General features: G+C 37.1%; 1 protein-coding gene across 1 annotated transcript in view; it reads left to right on the top strand.

The window, feature by feature from the left end:
* Positions 1–15000, top strand: part of arih1 (ariadne ubiquitin-conjugating enzyme E2 binding protein homolog 1 (Drosophila)) — a 48442-nt gene that overhangs the window by 25081 nt on the left and 8361 nt on the right. The window lies entirely within an intron of this gene.

The following is a 15000-nucleotide window of genomic DNA, read 5'->3' as shown; positions in this document are numbered from 1 at the left end:
GTAAATTAGAATATTTTGAAAAACTTGATTTATTTCAGTAATTGCATTCAAAAGGTGTAACTTGTACATTATATTTATTCATTGCACACAGACTGATGCATTCAAATGTTTATTTCATTTAATTTTAATGATTTGAAGTGGCAACAAATGAAAATCCAAAATTCCGTGTGTCACAAAATTAGAATATTACTTAAGGCTAATACAAAAAAGGGATTTTTAGAAATGTTGGCCAACTGAAAAGTATGAAAATGAAAAATATGAGCATGTACAATACTTGGTTGGAGCTCCTTTTGCCTCAATTACTGCGTTAATGCGGCGTGGCATGGAGTCGATGAGTTTCTGGCACTGCTCAGGTGTTATGAGAGCCCAGGTTGCTCTGATAGTGGCCTTCAACTCTTCTGCGTTTTTGGGTCTGGCATTCTGCATCTTTCTTTTCACAATACCCCACAGATTTTCTATGGGGCTAAGGTCAGGGGAGTTGGCGGGCCAATTTAGAACAGAAATACCATGGTCCGTAAACCAGGCACGGGTAGATTTTGCGCTGTGTGCAGGCGCCAAGTCCTGTTGGAACTTGAAATCTCCATCTCCATAGAGCAGGTCAGCAGCAGGAAGCATGAAGTGCTCTAAAACTTGCTGGTAGACGGCTGCGTTGACCCTGGATCTCAGGAAACAGAGTGGACCGACACCAGCAGATGACATGGCACCCCAAACCATCACTGATGGTGGAAACTTTACACTAGACTTCAGGCAACGTGGATCCTGTGCCTCTCCTGTCTTCCTCCAGACTCTGGGACCTCGATTTCCAAAGGAAATGCAAAATTTGCTTTCGTCAGAAAACATGACTTTGGACCACTCAGCAGCAGTCCAGCTCTTTTTTCCCTTAGCCCAGGTGAGATGCTTTTCGCGCTGTTTCTTGGTCAACAGTGGCTTGACACGAGGTATGCGGCAGTTGAAACCCATGTCTTTCAAGCGTCTCTTGGTGGTGGATCTTGAAGCACTGACTCCAGCAGCTGTCCACTCCTTCTGAATCTCCCCCACATTTTTGAATGGTTTTTTTTTCACAATCTTGACCAGGGCGCGGTGATCCCTATCGCTTGTACACTTTTTCTGACCACAGTTTTTCCTTCCCTTTGCCTCTCCATTAATGTGTTTGGACACAGAGCTCTGAGAACAGCCAGCCTCTTCAGCAATAACCTTTTGTGTCTTTCCCTCCTTGTGCAATGTGTCGATGGTTGCCTTTTGGACAGCTGTCAAACCGAAGTCTTCCCCATGTTTGTGTAGGCTTCAGAACTGGACTGAGAGACCATTTAAAGCCCTTTGCAGGTGTTTTGAGTTAATCAGCTGATTAGTTTGTGGCACCAGGTGTCTTCAAAATTTAACCCTTACACAATATTCTAATTTTGTGACACACGGAATTTTGGATTTTCATTTGTTGCCACTTCAAATCATCAAAATTAAATGAAAAAAACATTTGAATGCATCAGTCTGTGTGCAATGAATAAATATAATGTACAAGTTACACCTTTTGAATGCAATTACTGAAATAAATCAAGTTTTTCAAAATATTCTAATTTACTGGCTTTTACCTGTGTGTGTGTGTGTGTGTGTATGTATATATATATATATATATATATATATGTATATGTATATGTATATATATATATATATATATATATATATATATATATATATACATACGGTAAGTTTGGGATCTCACCATGGTTGCTATTTTTTATTTGACACAGCTGCAGTGTGCCTCATCAATAATCACTAAAGTCGACAAAAAAGTAAGTCATGAATTCCGCCTTCACATAGCCATTGGCCAATAAAGCGGAATCCGCTGATAAAAGCAAAATAATATCAGGAAAATTTACATAAGTTTATAAAATGTTGTCATTGTAAGGACAAGTAATATTTGTTTGGGAAAATGATTTGTCCGGTAGCGCTCATTTATCCCCGACACACTCCATCGCCCTGTTCTGAACTAAACTATCAATGTTGAGATGGTCACTTAACCAACAACTTAACTACGAAGCTAAAGCCAGCAAGAACAATCCATGCACCTACAACACATCTCATCTGCTTGTGTTGTTGTGAACGACATCATCGATATAACATCTACTTGTGTTGTTGTGAACGACATCATCGCTATAACATTAATGTTTGTATAAACTGTGGCCGCAACTTGAGAGGCGCTCTGTTTTTCAATAGCCTCAAGTGAGTCGCCTCTTTACTCATCAAGCTGAGAACAACAACACAGTGCCATATCTGGTCTGACTGAGCTAACAAAATAGTGTTTTCAAAAAAGTACCTTGCACAAGCATAATTACTGATACATTTACAAAATTACTATGCTTTGACTTAAAATACTGGTCAAAATTGTCCATTGTAACAAGCATTTTATAAAATTTTATTTCACACTAAAAGCACACCACTATGATGGTAAAATAAGTGTAAAATGTATAAAAGCTGAGTTAAAACAATTAAAACAGAAAAACTGAATTTTATTGTTTTTGTGATTAAAATGTATTGTTATTGCTATTATTCTTTTACTTGTGTTTTTTTTGTTGCTACCGGGACCGGTACGTTTCAGAGACGGTATCGTACCGAAAATGATTCATTAGTATCGCGGTACTATACTAATAACCCCTAGTCGTGAGTGGATTGTTCTTGTTAGCTTTAGCTTCGTAGTTTAGTCGCTGTTTCAAGTGGCTGTCTCGACATTTAGTTTAGGACAAGGCAGTGAGTGTGTTGGAGATGATTGAGCACTACCGGACACATTATTTTCCCAAACAAATGTTTCTTCTCCTCACAATGACAACATTTCATTTACATTTATGTAAATTTCCCTGATATTATTTTGCGTTCATTAGCGAATTCAATTTTATTTGCCAATTATGTAACTCCGTCAGCGGTTACCTGAACGCGTACATTTATGGCCTCACTTTTTTTGTTGAGTTTAGTGATTATTGATGAAGCATGCTAGCGTTGTGTCAAAAAGTAGCAACCAATGTCCTGCCCGAGAAGCTGGGCAGGACATTATAAAAAAAAAAAAAGAAGAAAAAAAAAAAGTAGCAACCAAGGTGAGATACCAAACTTGTTGTAGACATGCTCTTTTTTTCCACTCATTCACCCTTCATCCTCACAAGCTCCGGAATTTGCATGCAGTTGCGCGGCCCAGCAATCTTTTTTTCCAATTGTGTTTTCATAATCGTGAGAAGCCATAATCAAATGTAAATAAAAATTAGATTAATTGTTCAGCATGACCACATTTAAAGTAAAACAGCTCCATGTTAAATACATACATAAATTATGTTAACGTAGGGATTGCACAATTGTTTACAGAAAAGTCCAAGCTATAAAAAAGGATATTTGCGCACAATCATATTAGAAAACGAAAACAGAGCAAACTCCAGCAGGGTTCGGATGTCTCCCAAAAAGCGCAAGTCCTGACACTAGAAAAGAGTTAAGAAGGAGCAGCAGAGCAGGGGCTTAGACATCAAAAACTATTTGGTGAGAGAGTAAAACTACTGTGGGCGGCTGAAACAATTTGTTCATTCATTTGATGTCTGTAACATTACCTTTGATGGGCATTGGCTGTCAGGTGGCCGCGCTACACTCTGGACAAGTTGCTAGGTCTTCAAAGAAGAAAAAATAAGTTGCCAGTTCATTGTAAAGCAATACTGTGACTGTTTTTCACACATCACTGTCCGGCAGTGCCTTATTCAGAGGCTGCATTGAATTGTACTATGACACATTCAATTTTTTCTCAGTAATTTATAATTACTGAATAATTACCAAAGTTAGATGCTCATAATTTGTAAATATTAAGAGCATCTGACAAAGGTCAGTTTTATCATGATGTGTTCAATGTGGTCTCGTAAAATGTGTTGTTAGTGGGGCATTTGAATAACCTAAATACAAAAGAGTTAGATGTTCAAAGAGTTGTTGTTGTTTGTTTTCATAGCTATATAAAATAGTTAAGATAATAGCTGATAAGAACAAAGTAAAACAAAAACAAAAAGACTAGAATTTGAGACGGTTTTACACTGACTTTAATTTCATAAATTACATGTGACAGTTGCAGTTGGAGAAACAGCATTTTTCAAACTAAAACTTCTAGTTTGGAACTATCTCAGATCCACATCAAGCAAAGAGGGGCAAAATAGCCCTGCTAGATTTATAATTGAAAGTCAGCTAAGCCGACAGTGGGACTTCAAAGACAGACAATCAGTAAAATGAGAATGAGACCACTAATAATACGTCATTTACACAATACTTGTTAAAGTCGTTAATCGTAAAAAAAAGGAAACAAATTGAGTGCATTACACCAGAAGGAAACAAATTGAGTGCATTACACCAGGCACTACCAAGAACACTGGAAAAACAACAAAATTGAAGGTGGCAATGAATGAGGTAAAGAGGCCCACACCGATATTCTTTCAGGGGGCCCAGAATTCCTAGCAACGGCCCTGCTGATGTGTGGAATGTTAATGTTCAGTAGTTTATTACTGAAAAATAAGTTGCTGTAAAGTATCATTGGCTTTTTTGTCAAAAAAAATGTTTCTTATAAAATGACTAACATACTAATTGATCCTACACTTTACATTTAACCAAGCCATCTGACAATTCATTTGTATCACACTACTTAAATGGTAACTTAGGAGTGCCGGTACACGTGCGGCTTTATTTTGACGAACTTGTAGCCTGCTTAAGTTATTTTCACTTGTGTTTGACCAAATAACAGAGCGATAATTTAAACGTGGCAACTAATGAACCAATGGTTTCATATAACAGTGCTTAATTACTGCCATACTTCTGCCAATTTTCATTATTATTTGAATAATTTGATTATTCCAATTCAACATATTGTCAATGTTGATACAAAGTAGATTTCCCTCCGTGACCTGTTCAATGACAGTATCTGTCCTCCCACTGGTAAATTAAGCAGAAGTGATCCTTTAAAAGATATTTGGATCATAGCACTATCCTTACTCTACATTGCATTAATGATCTTTTATCCATTTTACAATCAGCATTGGTTTGGCATATAAAGTGTTATTAAATTAGAATTTTCTGTGTAAAGAGTGCCATCAGTGTAGAGAACAACAGTGGAATTCTCTAGAAGAGTTTGTACATAAAAATTACTTCCGTTAAACATTACAGTAAATAACCTATTGGTAATATAGCTATTAATCCAATCAGTAATAGATTTTTTCAAAGCCGTAACTTATTACTAGTAATTCATTTTTCCAGTGAAGTTTCTTGATCAAGTACATACGATGGATGCTGCACTCAGATCTAACAACACCTATTTTTATTTTCAGTATCTTTTAATCCGTCATCAGTCAACTGAGACAAAACTAGTTGTAGAGTGTCCTTTTTATATGCATGTTAGTTAACTGAATTTAATTAATTTTTACTAAATCAAACACAGATTTGTTCATATACAATTATTTCCATAATCTTGCTCAGAATGGGTAAAATTATTTTGGGCCCACTGGTTTTACCAGATTTTTTTTTTAAAGCAGCACAATTTTGGCTATTTTTTAAATAGGACATTTGCCGTTTTCTAAACTTAAACTAATTAGAAAACGTCTAGGCAAAGCAACCATGTCCGATACTATTGTTAAGCATTTGCCTCCTGGTGGTGCTAAATGGAGCTCTGGGCTTAGTAGCCATTTTACTTCTGGGAAAGGTCATTCTGGGCCCTTGCAATGGCGAGGAACTGAGGATGGATGACTATCGATTTTAGTCCCGGGATGTCAAGATGTGACCGACACGACGAACATGATTGTTCGAAGTGCCAATAGTAACAGAGCTAGCAGTTTTGTTGGACCAGTCATGGAATGCACATCTTGTGGGGTTTGCTGTCTGCCTGGGCACTGGACCTTTGGACGTGTGCGTCCAGGGTTCGGGTTCATCTGTAAAGGTGGGGGTTTGCTCACGTTTTGTCCTGATGGTTCGCCTTGAGATCCAATTGTGTACAAACTTTTAAGTGGTGTATACTGAACACAAGGATTGAACCAAGTTAGATTTATATTGCTCTGAGGATTATGTGAAGAGGTGAGATTTAATAGGTGCTGCCTTTTCCTACTCCTTTTCGAACATGTTGAAATGAAAACTGTCAACCTTAGTTTTTATGCAATTGTAATCTGGTATGCATGCCCGGAATAAATTGAACTGAACATTTCACATCAAGGTAAAAAAAATGTTTACCTTGAATTGTAACAACTCTTTCAAACATACATTTACATGACTTTTTCTCTTTTTTATTCTATTTAAATCACTTTTGTTTTAGATCCATACTTTCTCTTAGTTTGGACTTTCATTTTGAAATAAGATCTTGTTGAGCAACATCAGAAATGATCTACTTCTAATTTCATAATGTAATTTCTTAATTTTGTATACCTGTTCCACTGCCTGATGTGATTTCTTTACTACATTTCTCAGCTGTAAATTCTTAATCTACACAGAAAGCATCAACAGTTCTGTTATTTGTTTCAGTGGAGCATGTGTATGCATAAACCAATCAGTACCTCTAAGGCTCTATCTGGATTTTCTTCATTTAATATACAAGTGAAACAAAAAAAATATATATTGTGCAAAATTCCATTTATGTGAAACCAATATGTGATATAAACTGAACATGCAAAGTGAGATATGTCAAGCCTTTATTTGTTGTAATTTTGATGATCATGGCTAACAGTTTTCGAAACCCCAAATTTTCAGAGATTTTCAATTTTAGGTTTTAATAAGTTGTAAGCCATAATCATGAAAACTATATCAAAATAAGGCTTGAGTTGCATTTTGTGAGCCTATGTCTTATATTAGTTTCACCTTGTATATATAATTTTTTGAGTTTCACCTGTACTTGCCCAATCAACACTTCGAAATTCTCACAGTATACATTTTAAATGCTTAAAATGTATTTTTGCAATTATCTTCTGTGCTGATTTTGGAACTAACATACTTTAATTGAGACTACCTTTAAATATAGAACCATTACATTTGTGATCATTAAATCAATACATGTAGCTGGTTTTGTGCCAGTATGTTTCTTAAAACTTTAGTTGATTTCGTTACAATTTGAAACAAATTACAGATGTTACTCAAAGCAACTTATTTTTTAACAAATATTCAAATACCAATCTGTTTTTGTCACCCCAGAAATATATTTAATGTTTTGGGTCACAAACTTCATCCACCATATACGGATGTGATTATCTATAAAAGCAAGCTATAGGTGCACTAGGTGGTCTATAGCAAACACTAATAAGGACAGGCCTAAGATATGCTTACTGTACTTCTAACTTTAATGCTAAAACACCTTTACAACCAAAATCATGTCTATTTTTTACTGTTTCATTATATTTTCATATATATAAAAAGTATACCCATTAATATGAAATAAGGAATTGTCCACTGTTGTATCCAAGTGTGTTCAGATGTTGCTACAATATGCAGATTGTTAAAGTTTCTGAAATATCCAAAATCTTCTTTTTCACACTACAGACATTTAGATATTATATTTGTAATCCTGTATTATTTTATAATTTATCCTTAACCATACATGTGACATTTGATCAAACATCTGTTGATAGTAATTTTAAGACATACACACACTCGTACACATCCTTATGGCCATCATTTGTACAGCACACCATCTCCTGACATAAACATGAATCGTCCACATTATTCTGCGCTAAGGTTCATTAATCAAACAGCAAACTTATTGATCAAATAATTTTAACAAAAAATTCTACAGTCCAGTATTTTAAGTACAACACTTAAAGTATCCCCTTGCTAGTCACTTCTTTAATTTTTTTTTTTTTAAATCTCTTCCATTTCTTGTTTGTCCAACTCTGGCTCCGACAATTTTTAGGTAGGTATCGGCAGCTCAAAACTCTCAAACTGCTTAAAACGTTTTTGTGTTGCTGTTTTTGTGTTCAAAATGTCAAAATCAAAGTGGAAGGGTTATAAGCCAGGTTTTGTTGATTTTTTTCATCTTTTTTATTGATTTTCTTTGATAATCAAATACAAGTAAAAGTCAATACATACGCATCAATGTAAGATGTACTTAGTATAACATAGGAGTGAACATTTTCCCAGTAGGAAGAGACAAGAAAGGGTGATAATGCCATATTTAACTTAACTGCAGTTTTTTCCTCACGTCAAGAAAACCTACTCTTATTCGGCCATCTCTGCCGAAATCTCCAGGAAAAAAAATCAAAAGTTTTATTACACGAGCTTCCAAAACTTGTTTTTCTTTTGCAATCTGCACAATCCCATCTCTTACCAGTAGCCGCTGTATTCATATAATCGTAGCTCGTTGTCCAGATGAACTGTAGATCCAACTCAATGTGCTACTTTCACCTCTGGTACAGGTTGAAGTTTACCCTTAAACAGCTTTTTTAAGCAGGCAGACATGTACCTTGTGGCGTTTCCCTTCCCGACACCACGAGTAAAGCCAATCATAGATAAATTTGGCTGTAATTCTCAGAGCGCTGAACTCAACTTTTCTCTTTTAGTTCATTATTGTCTTAACAGTCTTTCATTTGTGCCCTCCAGTTTGGTTATACAACTGTCCAAACTGCACAATGGAGCCTCCATTTTGCCAATTCTTCCAGCACATCCAAATACCTCCTCCTTAACAGCATTTAGCTGTGATTGTAGTCCTTGAACTAGGGCTGGGCGATATGGCCTTTTATTAATATCTCTATTTTTAGGTCATGTCACGATACACCATATATATGTGGATATTTTGCCATAGCCTTGAATGAACACTTGATGCATATAATCACAGCAGTATGATGATTCTAAGTGTCTACATTAAAACATTCTTCTTCATACTGCATTAATATATGCTACTTTTAAACTTTCATGCAGAGAGGGAAATCACAACTAAGTCAATTTAGCTAAAGTGTATTTATTAAACAGTTATTGAAGGCCTACTGAAACCCACTACTACCGACCACGCAGTCTGATAGTTTATATATCAATGATGAAATCTTAACATTGCAACACGTGCCAATACGGCCGGGTTAACTTATAAAGTGCAATTTTAAATTTCCCGGGAAATATCCGGCTGAAAACGTCTCGGTATGATGACGTTTGCGCGTGACGTCACGGAGTTTGCGGAAGTATTGGGACACCATTGTGTCCCAATACAAACAGCTCTGTTTTCATCTCAAAATTCCACAGTATTCTGGACATCTGTGTTGGTGAATCTTTTGCAATTTGTTTAATGGACAATGAAGACAGCAAAGAAGAAAGCTGTAGGTGGGATCGGTGTATTAGCGGCTGGCTACAGCAACACAACCAGGAGGACTTTGAGTTGGATAGCAGACGCGCTACCGTGAGTACGCAGCTTTCTTCCAAACATTTGATCGCTTGCCCGTCCGTGCGTGCCGCTATGTGCATGTCACGTACGTAACTTTGGGGAAATATATGTGCTGTGTGGAGGTGTTGGTTATGCGCGATTAATTTGTGGCATATTAAATATAAACCTGGTTGCGTTGTGGCTAATAGAGTATATATATGTCTTGTGTTTATTTACTGTTTTAGTCATTCCCAGCTGAATATCAGGTCCCACCCGCCTCTCACAGCATTTTGCCTATCTGAATCGCTTCCACTGCCCTCTAATCCTTCACTTTGACTTTCCTCATCCACGAATCTTTCATCCTCGCTCAAATTAATGGGGTAATCGTGGCTTTCTCGGTCCGAATCGCTCACGCTGCTGGCGTCAATGATTGAAAACAATGTGCAGATGTGAGGAGCTCTTCAACCTGCGACATCACGCTACTTCCGGTACAGGCAAGGCTTTTTTTATCAGCGACCAAAAGTTGCAAACTTTTATCGTCGATGTTCTCTACTAAATCCTTTCAGCAAAAATATGGCAATATCGCGAAATGATCAAGTATGACACGTAGAATGGATCTGCTATCCCCGTTTAAATAAGAACATCTCATTTCAGTAGGCCTTTAAGCAGTGGCACAAACGTTCATGTCATTTCCAAAACAGAAAGTGCAAGATTGTCAGAGACATTTTAAAACAAGCTATAAGTTCACTTTTGTGCATGATGTCACTAAGATGACATATCAAAACAACACTAAATTAAAGTGCACTTTTTGGACAGAACGCCACTACAATAGTTTAAAACAAATAAAGTGCACTTTTGTGCATGAAGTCACACAAGATATTTCAATAACTGTCAAATAAAAATGAGCTGCATAATAGGTTCCTGTGGACGTTATCTCTTTTTGTTGTTGACTTTTTTTTTCCATACGGTGTTGATCTGGAAATAGTTGCTTGGGCAATTTGTGGGTATGGCACCGAACGGAGATGTTGACATGCGGAGTTTCAAGCACTCATTCTCTAGCGGGTGACTTTTCAAATTATGCTACATTAGCAGTGGTGCTACTTTTTGTAGCAACGCTTTTGCCGCATAAATGTTGAACATATTCCCACTTGAAGCCAAACCACCGCCGGACGATGGCTCCTGTGCTGTTTTTCTTGGTGATTAATTATTCCTCCATTTGTTACCAGATTCGCACCTTCTCTCTCTCGTATTACCACCCGCACCTCACCGTTAGCATCACAGCTAACGTTACCATGTCGCTACCTGTCTGCTCCGCGGGGGCGTGTGACGTTGCACACGTGACGTATGTAAGAAGGTGCGCTTGTTTAAGTCTCTGTGAGAAGGAGAGACAAGAAAGAGTGGGAAAAGCATGTAGTGTAATGCCTGCAGCTAAAAGCAACTGCGTGAGAATGTATACTCCAATATCACCATATAGTCATTTTCTATATCGCACAGAGACAAACCTGCGATATATCCAGTATATTCCATATATCGCCCAGCCCTACTTTGAACTCCTCTTTGAGTTCCTCTCTCATAATCTTGTGAATCACTGAGGTTAATTCCTCACATGTTGTCTTCTTTAGCTGTTATGTGTGCCGTCATCTGTTGATTTACGTGGAGCCCGACTTAAACAAGTTGAAAAAGTTATTCGGGTGTTACCATATAGTGGTCAATTGTACGGAATATGTACTGTGCAATCTACTGATAAAAGTTTCAATCATTCAATCGTGACATGCGTAACAGCTGCTGAACGGCATCACCTGTAATGTGATTCTTTGAGTTGGACCTCCAGAATCAGCGTGTCCTCATTCTTGTGTGTCAACGAGGTGAAATTACATGTGAAAACCTTTGACAAGTTGACTTCAGCCATTAGGATGTTTCAAAGTGTAAAATACCATCCACCTTCAAAACTGAGTATTTTATTTTGAAAGTAAACTGGACAATTTACTTCCTGTCCACCACAAGCAGATTTGAGCTAAACCGAGTGGCAGAACTAAAATTGCCCTTAGTTTGTGTCAATGTGAGCGTGAATGTCTGTCTATATGTGTTGGCCCTGCAATGAGGTGGCCACTTGTCCAGGGTGTACCTTGCCTAGTGCACGATTGCTGCTGGGATAGGCTCCAGCCCCCCTGCCACCCAAGAGAAAATAAACAGTAGAAAACAGATATATGGATGATCTGTCGCGTTGCGCTGTATGGCAAATATAGAAGCTGTGTTTATATTTAGAGCAGCAAGGATGCGGTGCAGAGGCACCATGGCCATGCGCAGACGGTCCACTGGTAGTGAAAACTGAGACATTTACTTGACAGAAAAGAGTGGCGGCGCCGTTTCGCATCTAGTTGATACCCACGGGGTTTATATGCAATTTTCCTCTTAGGGCCATTGCGCAATCGAACCTCAGGATTTAACAGTTGTCGGTTTTAACAATTTTGTTGTTTTTACCACAGTATGGTGTTGAACCGGCATGCCTAGCAGTGTTTCCCATAAATTGCCAGCATACCTGTGGCGGTGGGGGCGTGGCTATGGGTGTGGTCACATGACATCGAGTAATTTGCATAATTTACTACAATGATATGATTTTCTCTAAAAAGGCTCAAAAAATGTTTTCCTCCTAATTAATAATAACAGTTTTGTTTTAAACATCCATCCATCCATCCATCCATCCATCCATTTTACAATATAATTACAACACTTTGTGTACATATTTATATACAGATTTGAACAATAAGTTATTCACTGAAATATATTTATTAATCGTGGTTCTTACAAAAAATATATCTTATAAAATATAAAAGCTAAAATGTCTCTTAAAGCTCTGCCCCTTTAATTAGTGCATACTAAATAATTTAACTTTGGCCTACTACTACAACCATATTATTTACCAGCAACATAAAGTGAAACAGGCAGAGGTGTCCTGCCACAGTCAGTAACAAATAAACAGAAAACAGTAGTGGTCTAATACAAATAAGTCAACAAGAGAAGTATCCTACACTTCTCTTTTGTAAAGTAAATCTGAACAGCCTATATGGGCATCTACATCAACTATATGATTTGCCTGAGAAGCTGGACAATTATTTTTTTTTTATTTGTGGCGGACGTAATTCTTTCGTGGCGGGCCGCCACAAATAAATGAATGTGTGGGAAACATTGCCTAGCCCTTGCACAGAATCACACAAATGCTAACAACACTAGCAACATTAGCTATGTGAGCTACAGTGAATGTGCACAGCGCAGTCATTTTAACAACATCATGTTAGGTTAGCCTATTGGCGGGAGAAAATTATTACTACCACGTCTTCAGTTAACTGAAAGATGGAAATCAAAACTTCAGGCTTTATTTGAAAATGTGTAACTTTTTAAGAAATGTGGTCTGTATAGCTGTCAACATGTGGTATAGTGTTATCTTCCTCATTATTGATAAGCAGCTTGAAATGACATAGCTATCTAGTTACACAGCATTAAAATAAGCTTCAAAATAAAAGTGCGGTCATATTGACCTGGATTCTCCACCCATTTATTTTTCTTTTATATGTTGGACACCAGAGAAACATCCACTTTATTGTGGAGCGCAGCTGCTGTTAGATAGCACTGTGAGATATTGTCATGTCAGCAGAATGTCGATGAGGGAGGATGACTCGTCAAAGCAGCACGGTATTTCTCACAGACGTACGCACTCTAGAAATCACGTTCCATTGATTCAATCTATTAACTTGATTAGAAACAAAGCTTCAATTTGTATTTTGTTGCTTTTGATAATTTGTTTGAGGAGTAAAATATGCAAACTTTTTCTGCAAGACTTAACTAATAAAGTGCACACAGCGATGCACCGAATGGTAATGCAGGGCACCCTGCCGGTGTGTGTAACAGGAACAGATTGATCAAAGAAAAACGACAGCACTGTGTAAAGAGAGCCAAGGGCCCAAAGAAGACGAGAGAGGTTTTGCGATCATTTCAAACTGAAAAAGACAGACATCGTGGTGAAATGTTTGCAATGTCAACATGGAGCTGGCCTTGTTAAAATAGCGCTAAATCAATGATTCAACATTACCAGGAAGCATTGTGCATATTTAAGAGCAGCAAACAAGCAGAAACGAGGTAAAAGTCCATATTCACAGCTAATGTTATCTTATATGTGTAAAACATCAATGTCATCAGATGTGTGTGACTTGATGTTTTACTCAAACACATGTGAGGACATGTTAGCATCTATAGTTCCTATGTTAATGCTAACGAGTTGTTGTCCAAATATCAACCACCACTCCTCCAATGAATACATTTTAATTGTGTATATTAGTTATCAAATATATTGTCACTCAATTTATCATACTTATTTTTTTTGTTTACTTTAATTTTTTACTTAATACCTTGTATTTTTGTTTGTTTTAAAAATGGTAAGTAATATATATTGGTAAAAGTTCTACTTCAATGTTATTTGCATTTATAAGAAGAACAAATAAGGTCATTGGAACAATCCTTGTTTATTTCAACTAAAGTATTTTCCATAAAAACATACAGTAGGCTGGAAAATGATTTTTATTTAATAATTGATTGCTGAAATAATCGATAGCTTCAACCCTAAAATCTGAAACGAAAATACTTGTTTCAGTAGATTTCATTCACTTAATCACGGCTGCAACTGCTAACTAAAAGGAAAATGGTTAACTGTTCCTCGAACTACTTTTGTACAAAAGCGTCTTTATCACAGTAGAAAAACTCACTCAAACCAACTACTTTCCACTTCCTATGTATGACCTGCATCACAGGCTGGACAAAACAAACGATTCACTCCCAATGATTCAAGTATCTGATTCACTCCATAAGAACTTGAACGGAGGTTTCCATCACCACTCTACACTTGGCCTCGCTCAGGGGTCGGCAACCCAAAATGTTGAAAGAGCCATATTGGACCAAGAATACAAAAAATCTGTCTGGAGCCGCAAAAAATTAAAAGCCTTGTATAAGTGTTATATAATGAAGGCAACACATGATGTAAGTGTCTATATTAGCCTACTATCAAAGGCTGACACAAATCTTCGTTGACAGAAATGTTGTATTTTAATATTTATTCTACACATTTTTACAACATTGGGAAACATTAGTAAAATGGAGGCTTTTCACATAATGAGATAACTGGAAATTACTAGCTCAGAATGGCCAAAGGTATAGATGTGTGTGTCCAAGTTAAAGGAAACAGCAGGCTGTCTTCTTCTAATGGATTTATTACAATCTTTGCAAGCTGGGTTACGTTTGCTGTGGTCTGGAACAACATGGCACACAGCTATCTGAAATGCAGCCAATATTACATACAGATAATGTGTCAAGAGACATGCAAATATAAATTAAATACACAGAGGACATAAGTAAAAGAAATTAAATGAGCTCAAATATACCTACAAATGAGGCATAATGATGCAATATGTACATACTAGCCTAAATAGCATCTTAGCATCGATTAGCTTGCAGTCATGCAGTAACCAAACATGCCTGAATAGCACGCCAAGTCAATAACATCAACAAAGTTCACTTTTGTGCATTCACGAACAGCATAAAACTGTTGGTGGACAAAATGAGACAAAGAAGGAGTGGCATAAAACGTCTTTCTGTGGCAGCGTCAGAGAAAGTTGTTCAAACTACGATGA

This window comes from Entelurus aequoreus, linkage group LG10, assembly GCF_033978785.1.
Source record: "Entelurus aequoreus isolate RoL-2023_Sb linkage group LG10, RoL_Eaeq_v1.1, whole genome shotgun sequence".
NCBI classification, from domain to species: Eukaryota; Metazoa; Chordata; class Actinopteri; order Syngnathiformes; family Syngnathidae; genus Entelurus; species Entelurus aequoreus.
The sequence above is the reverse complement of the archived record's forward strand: the minus strand, read 5'-3'. Positions and strand labels throughout refer to the sequence as shown.